The sequence below is a fragment of the Aplidium turbinatum genome, chromosome 12, assembly GCF_918807975.1.
Source record: "Aplidium turbinatum chromosome 12, kaAplTurb1.1, whole genome shotgun sequence".
NCBI lineage: Eukaryota > Metazoa > Chordata > Ascidiacea > Aplousobranchia > Polyclinidae > Aplidium > Aplidium turbinatum.
Window position 1 is genome coordinate 19,566,760 of NC_137483.1, and position 8,837 is coordinate 19,575,596.

At 41.3% G+C, this 8,837-nt stretch overlaps 1 pseudogene; it reads right to left on the reverse strand.

The window, feature by feature from the left end:
- Positions 1-375: 375 nt before the first annotated feature.
- Positions 376-5,409, reverse strand: LOC145780658 (uncharacterized; annotated as a pseudogene).
- Positions 5,410-8,837: the final 3,428 nt, after the last annotated feature.

Sequence of the window (8,837 nt, forward strand, 5' to 3'; positions counted from 1 at the left end):
TTACATCATAAAGAACCATTGTTCTATCAAGCAGCATTTAAATGTAAACAACAGAAGTCTCTAGAATGTCACGTAGGGAAAATGATTCCAGAAAAATTCACGTTACATAATACAGATTTCGCAATCAGAGGTTACTTCAGGTCATAACCGATAATAACACATCGCACCAGAATTCTACAATCAAAACAACAACGCTCGTTGAAGACACAAAGCAAGCCATCGCGAGGCATTGGACCTTGATTGTGACATACGCCCCCCCTTAGAATATTGTTGCAAACAATATAACAACACAATCAATACAATACACATTACAAAAAAAAACACCAAAAAAAAACGTTATTCACCACAGCTGTATACAGCTGAGCAACCGTCAAGTTAATCAATGTTTATTCGACTCATATAATCGGCTACAATGTTGTCCTTGCCCGGAATGTCTTCAATATGATAGTCGTATACTTGCAATGCTAAAGCCCAACGCATTATCCGATCGTTTTGAAATTTGGCGTGGGAAAGGAAAGTTAATGGCTTATGATCCGTTTGCAAAATAAACTGTTTTCCCATCAGAAACAGACGGAATTTGTTAATGCCCCAAATTATTGCAAGGCATTCCCTTTCTATAGTTGAGTATCTCTGTTCGGCATCGGTTAGCTTCTTACTAGCATATGTAACTGGATATAGTTTGTCATTGTATCTCTGCATCATCACTGCTCCAATACCAACGTTTGATGCATCGGTCCGCACGATGAATTCTTTGTCATGGTCGGGCAATTTCAGAATTGGTCTTTGCAGAAGACTTTCCTGTAGTGTTCGAAACGCTTTCTCTTGTTCTTCTTTCCACATTACGTTGTTTGGCATCCCCATCTTAGTTAGATCACTTAGGGGTGCAGCAATCGTAGCAAAAGATGGAATATGATCCCTGTAATAACTTAGCAAGCCAAAGAAAGAACGCACCTCCTTTTTAGTCTTGGGACGTTTTGCGTTACGAATTTTCCTTAGGTTATCTTCATTTGGCGTAATCCAATCATATCCCACTATATGACCCAAAAATTCCACATCCTTGGTCGCAACAACGCATTTTGACGGGCGGGCTGTTAAATTAGCAACACAAAGGCGCCCAAACAGTTCGTCAAGTGTCCGTAGATGTGTGTCCCAATCTTTAGTGTGTAGCCTATAATCAAGTCGTCAATGTAACTTTCTACATTATCCAATCCGGATAGAATTTTTCTGATTGCGCGCACTAAAGTCGCGCCAGAGTTTTTCATACCAAACGGCATTCGAATGAACTCATACATTGCATCTGGCGTCACAAAAGCAGTCTTGGGAATATCCTTTTCTTCCACTGGAATTTGCCAATAACCCTTACTTAAATCAATCTTCGTAAAATATTTGCTCTTACCCAGGCGTTGAAATAAACCTTCGGCCGTGGTCATCGGTTCTGGATCTCCGAGTGTAATCTTATTGAGCTTCCGATAGTCGACGCAAATTCGATTGAATCCATCTTTCTTTTTCACGATAACAATCGGTGAAGCATATGGAGATGTCGATTTACGAATGATTCCTTGCTGTTCCATTTCTTCCATTTCCTTCTTCAAATTTTCTCGAACAGCGTATGGCAAAGGATAAGGTTTAGAACGAATTGGTATATCAGTGGTCACGTCGATTTGATGGCTAGTGACTTTTGTTTTTCCAGGTAGATCTGAAAACAATTCCTTATGTTTCCTCAGTAAATCATTGATTTCTTTCCTTTGTACGTCCGGCAGTTTGGAGTCAATAACCACATCGTTGATATTCTCTCTTCTATGGCAATTTCCTAACTCTAGTAACTCATCATCATCGACACTATAATCTTCGTTATCTTCTTCTTCTTCTTTCGTTTGAGACTAGATCAAATTTCAGGGCAGGTGGTGGAGAGCCAGGTGAGTGTAGCTTCGTCCAGCGTTGCTATACCATGCGTTCCATTTGGTGCCTTGTAGATGGGACATTCGAGAACGACATGGTCAGCAGTTTGTTCCTCCGCGCCGCATTCGCAGGCCGATGAGGGAGCCAGACCCCACTTGTGCATGTTGGAATGGAAGCGACCGACTCCGGTTCGGATTCTGTTTGTAATTCAACAGCAGCTGGCACAAAGGGGTGTCTTGACTTTAGTTGCCGGGGAGATTCCTGAGGTGGGATGTTGAGTTTTGCATGGAGCAAGTGGTCAGGATCCCCCGCCCGGCGAGCCAGGTGTATAATGGCTCCCTTTCGGCGAAGCTCAGCAGGTTGGATGCCTGCAAGGATTGGTAAATACTCTGTTGGAGTTGGGCGCAGGCATCCAGTCACAATTCGCAATGCGTCGTTGATTGGGCTGTCGATGAGGCGGGTGTGGGCACTGCGGCACCAGGCAGGGGTGCAGTATTCAGCAGTGGAGTGAACCAAAGCCAGGGTTGCAGTGCGCAAGGTGTCAGCACCTGCGCCCCAAGTTGTGCCTGCCAAACGTCTCAGCAGGGCGACGCGAGATGTCAGCTTTTTGCGTAGTGACTGTAAATGGTGACGGTATGTGAGTGACCTGTCAAGTGTAACCCCAAGGTATGTTGGTTCTGGGCAGGGCGGCAGAATTTTGCCGCTAACGGTCACTTTCAGATCACGTTTTGCCTCCCTGTTGTTGAGATGGAAGGCTGCCGTCACAGTTTTACTTTCGCTGAGCTTCAGTTTCCATTGATGGAGGTATCCAGATATGGTCGTCATGTCTTGGCTCAACGTCGTTTGTAATGACCGCCAGTCTTTCGCAGCGTGCAAGATGGCCAAGTCATCAGCATATGCATATTTGTGAGATGTTGTTGATGGTAGGTCATGCGTATAGACGTTGAAAAGGAGGGGAGCCAAGACTGATCCCTGTGGGACACCGTTTTTGAGTCGCCGCAGTCTACTTGGTTTTCCGCTTCCGGTGGTAAGGGTAAAACTCCTGTTGTGGATGAGTTCCATGATCATTTTGACCATGTGCCTGTCAGGGAGTAGGCAGAGTAGCTTGTAGACTAGGCCACGGTGCCAAACAGTGTCATAGGCTGCTGTTAGGTCGATAAAAACAGCCCCCGCTTTCTTTTTTGCCGAGAAACTCTCCTCAATATCCTGAGTTAGTAGTGTGACTTGGTCTACAGTTGACCTCCCGTGTCGGAATCCAGCTTGTTCGTTGGGAAGCAGTGGGTCAATTATTGGTTCGACACGGGCGTAGATCAGTCTCTCAAGGATCTTGAAAGGGATGCAGAGCAAAGAGATGGGGCGATAGCTCTTTGCATCGTCTAGTGGTTTGTTTGGCTTAGGGATCGCGACAACCAGAGATCTTCTCCATACTTTAGGAATCTTGAGGCGGCGCAGGCAGGACGACAGGAAATCGCATAACCAGGACTTTAGAATATAACCAGCGTGGATGATAAGCTCTGGACATATCCTATCTGGACCAGGGGCCTTACCAGGTTTTAGGTGCTTGAGGGCAGCATTGAATTCGCTCCGTGAGAAGGAGCTAGAAATGCTCTCCTGGTCAGGTGTGTTGATCTTCCAAAGCTTTGTCACTTCTTTGGTAACAAACCGATCGGAGGTACGATCACACGGCTTATATTCGTTATCTTGATGTTCCATTAATCCTGTTAATGTCACCATGGGCTCTGACACTTGTAAAGAATCTTGGAACATTTGCTTCTTGCTTTTAGCGTCTTCATCTCGATCATAGTACAACTTCAAAAGATTAGCATGATACGTTTTTAGCTTGTTACGAACAGAAACGAGAAAGTCATTTTCTCCGACCTTCTTTTTAATTTGGTAAGGGCCTTTCCATTGCATCAACAATTTGTTGTTGTCACTCGGCAGCAAAATCAGCACCTTGTCCCCTTCCTTCAAGTTTTTCTTTGTCGTTTTCCGGTCAAAATATTTTTTATGTTTTATTTGGCTTTTCTCTAGCTCTTCCTTGGCAATGTTCATAGTTTCTTCCAGGCGTTCCTTAAGTTCCAAAACATATTGATAGCTAGTTTTTACTTCTGAAGAATCGGATTCATTGGTCCAGAATTCCCTTAGAATCTTCATTGGCCCTCTAATGGTCCTCCCATACAATAGTTCAAAGGGGGAGAATCCAGTTGATTCTTGGGGTACCTCTCTGTACGCGAACAACAAGGGATTAATAAATCGGTGCCACTGTCTGGGCTGTTCGCTACAAAGCCTCCTTAACATCTTCTTTAGTGTTCCATTAAAACGTTCCACCAATCCATTACACATGGGATGGTATGGAGTAGTCCTGAGTGACTTAATGGAAAGTAAACGGGATACCTCGTTCATGCAATCAGAAACAAATTGTGTTCCTAGGTCGCTCAAGACCTCCTCAGGAATACCCAGCATACTGTAAATATCGATCAAAGCCTCAGCAACAGTTTCAGTATCTATCCTTTTCAATGGTACAGCTTCTGGATACCTTGTGGCATAGTCTACTAGGGTCAGAATGTAACGATGACCGTCATCACTAACGGGAGCAATCGGTCCTATCAAATCGATTGCAACTCGTTTAAAGGGTAGGTCAATTACCGGCATCTTCCCTAAAGGAGCTCTTCCAACTCTCCCCTTCGAAACTGTTTTCTGGCATATATTACAAGATCTACAGAATCTAACAACGTCACTATGCATCCCTGGCCAAAAGAAATTGGTGTTGATTCGATCTTCCGTTCTCTTTACACCCATATGTCCACCAAAGATGGAGTCATGAGCAATCTCCATCACTTGTTTTCTCAATTCCTTTGGCACTACAATTTGGCTCCATACTTCTCCAGTATCTAATCTTTTACGTTTTCGACGAAGGATTTTTCTACACTTTTCATATTGAACCTCAAAATTTCCTCTTTTAATTGGCTCTTTCATATTAACAAATTTCTTCAGAGTCAGGTCGTTTTCTTGAATCTCAGCCAATTTATCCCTCGTAACGGTTAATTTGGATTGTACCTCAGCTACCTTTAGAGGCTTTACATTATCTTCCCTCTTCCTTGCCTGTGCCCTCGTAACAGCGGCGGCAGATATGCCCCACTCCGGATCAGGTTCACCAGGTGCCCTTGCTTCATCCACATTACCAATCACTAGATCAAACAAACACCTTTCCAAACATAAGGCTTCCACAACTCCGGTAAGGTAAGGAGTATCGATATGCACTCTCGCTAAAGGTCCTTGAATTAAAGTGGTATCAATTGCCGTGGTATGACCCGTTTTACCAGTCAATTGATCTTCACTGACTAAGCTTCTTTTAATAATTATACCGGTACATCCAGTATCCCGTAAAACCTTCACCTCCTTATGTCCCACTTTTCCAACCACTATGGGCAAATTAGTGTTAATTTGTTTTTCTTCACATATATCTTCCATTTTCTTCCTTTCTGACCAACCACCACTCTCATCTGGCATCTCCTCTTCTGGTAATAAAGTTTGAATTTGGATAGCACATCCCACTCGGTGAGCTACAGTACCGGTCACGTTCCTCAGCGGCTGATTTGTGGTTTGAGAACGCGGCTTGTCTCTGCATTCCTTCGTTTCATGCCCATATCTACTGCAGAAATTGCACCACCTTCGTCCATCCCTGGGTTTAGTCCGACAATCAATAGCTTTATGACCTATCCCATTGCATTTAAAGCAACGAATTTCACTGGTAGAAAGGCTCTTGTGAAAACTACTGGTATGACCTTTGTCAGTATTGCGACGAAATGGTTCTTTATGCGCCAATTTCTTGCCATGAGCAACCAAGTACTGTTCCGCCACACTGGCTATGTCTTCTAGAGTCTTCGGACTTCTCTCCATTAAATAAACAGACAGATCTTTTGAACATGAATCTGTGAATTGTTCCTTAACTATAAGGTTTGCCAATCCGTCCAATGATTGATCGGCCCCCGAAAGTTCAAACGATTTTAACAAAAGGTTTCTTAAACGTTCAATAAATTGACCTGGGCTTTCGTGTCGTTCAGGCTTTGCCTCACGGAATCTTTGACGGTATCCATGCTCGGTAAAATTGTATCGCTTTAACAGAGCTAACTTCAATCTGTCGTAGTTCATGGCCTCTTCTTGCGAAAGTCTTGAATATACATCAAGAGCTTGTCCCGATAATAACATGCTTAGCTGGGTAGCCCACGTCGACTTCTCCAATTTGGCTATTGTAGCATATCTTTCAAATCTTAACAAATAACTATCCAACTCATGTTTTTCTTCAACAAATGATGTCAAATCTGGACGTCTAACTTGCGCCACAATAACATCTCGAGCATTATCATTAGTAGAATTAGATCGCTCACCAATGTCCAGGTTTTGTCTTTCTAAATCAAGTTTTAACTTTTCCAATTCATATTGCGCTCTTCTTTCTTCAGCTTCTGCTTCGTACTGCCGTTGTGCACGTTTTTCTTCAGCTTCTGCTTCGCGCTTCGCCCGCTTCTCTTCAGCTTCAAGTTGTGCTCGCTTCTCCTCAGCTTCAGCTTCACGCTGTGCTCGTTTTTCTTCAGCTTCACGCTGTGCTCGTTTTTCTTCAGCTTCAAGTTGTGCTCGTTTTTCTTCAGCTTCAAGTTCTGCTTTCCTTATTTCACGAGCAGCTCTTCTATCTTCTCTTTCGTCAGCTTCTCGCTGAGCTTTTTGGTCCATTATCTTGTGATACTCTTCCATCACAAACTGAGACTTCTCATTGCCAGTCAGCCCCATTCGTTCAGCCATGCTCCCTAAGTCTTCAATCATCTCATGTTTGACAGTATCCGCCATTTTGACAACTTGTTGTGGATTTATTATTCTTTCAATAAATCTTTCGGTTTTTTTCGTTTTTTTTCGGTTTTTCCCGGACGAGCCCCCAGAATGTCACGATTTCTTTTTATCTCTTACCAGGAAAAAGACTTGGAAAGGTTCAATGACGTAGTTTAATGGGTCAAACCGAAAAGCAGTCAATTAAATGTCGAGTAATTCTACTAGTGAAATGATAATCTGACTTCTTGAAGGACTTTAACGAACGGCTTCTCAAATAACTCTAATTTCGAACACAATTTATATCAGCACCAATTCTCATCTACTTGTATTCGATTACTTCAAGTCTCAATCACCAATAATTTCTGCATCAACTACCAATCCACCACTCATAGCACAATTCCCATAATAATAATAATCTCATAATAAATCATTACGCAAATTACACCACTATTTATAGTTGGTTGTTCAGTCCAGTAACTTCGAGAAGGTTACGTAAGGTTACATCATAAAGAACCATTGTTCTATCAAGCAGCATTTAAATGTAAACAACAGAAGTCTCTAGAATGTCACGTAGGGAAAATGATTCCAGAAAAATTCACGTTACATAATACAGATTTCGCAATCAGAGGTTACTTCAGGTCATAACCGATAATAACACATCGCACCAGAATTCTACAATCAAAACAACAACGCTCGTTGAAGACACAAAACAAGCCATCGCGAGGCATTGCACCTTGATTGTGACAATATGTTTCAATTCGATTTCGAAGCTACTGTTCAATCATGCTGTCTATTAATTCAGCTAATGTAAAATTTGCAATGACTGACGCTGCAATGTATGATGCCTGATGTCAGGCAGCACCTTGACTGGTTAACCGAAAGGTTGTTCGGTGCTGCCAGACCTTTCTATTGCTATATTTTAATTTTTATGTAATTCTGTTTCTTTTTCTCGACTCGTATTAGAAAACTGGTTGTATATGTCTGTGGTTGAAGAAAGTGACCTCTTTACCAAAATCGTATTAGAAAGGCGAATAAACAAACATCTCTCTCTCTCTAAAGTCTCAGCTGCTAGCTTGTACTATTTTACCAAACCAAACAAGAAAATCGAAAGCTGTTTGTTTGCAAAAAGATTTCAATCTAAAGAAGGTAAAAATAAAATAAAACACAAACTTTTTTTACAGATAGATAGGAAGGAGGCAAATAAAGGTTAAATTTGATTTCCTTGTAGACAGGCCCATCCCATGGTATACTTGATTTGTTAACATCACGTTAAATTGCAGACTTTCCTATTCCGATGTTTTGAAATGACATAATGCGGTTGATAACTTCTTCTTACACAGAGGTTCAAGACAAAAATGGCCTCGACCGGCCATCGAAACTATTTGACCAATTAGAGCCTGTATTTGGATATTGATTTGAACGCATTTTACCCTTCAAGACTTTTTGGTACACATCATTCTAATGAAAGTTCGGTGTGGTTTATGTTGATGGAAAGTATTGTTCAAACTTGTTGACAATTGAAACGTTTTTCACTAACGTCAAAAGTTTTATCACATTCTCAATCTCCTATACATCGATGTAACACTGGACACGAATCAAAGATACTGGTTGATCTTCAACGTTTTCATTAAGTTTACTTGTTTGTGTTAACTTGTTTTTTTTTTATTAAACCCTGTATTTCTACCAAGAAGTGACAGATTTAGTTTATTTCAAAGGTTATAGATTTGACCAAAGTAGAGGAGTTTGACTTATTATTTATCGACGTTCAACAATTGCAAATATGTTGTATCTGCTGATCTGCTTTTAATGCAATGCTCGAAACAACAACTAAAATTATCCCATATCTATGATAGTTTTTTCAACTATTTTTGTGGTTAAATTTGGTTAAAGCAAATTCGAAACAATCTGATTGTAGATTTGGATTCAGCGTCCAAAAGTTATCTTGAAACGTTCTTCGGTTTTCAGCTACAAGAGTTTTGTTGGAAAGTGTTATTCTTGAATCTTTTTTACCTCAATGTTCTCTTTTTACGAAACTCCAAGAAAAACACAAAACCTTTTCATAAATAAACTTTCAAATCAGTGATTCTTTGTTTAGTGAATAACTTTCAAGGGATTAA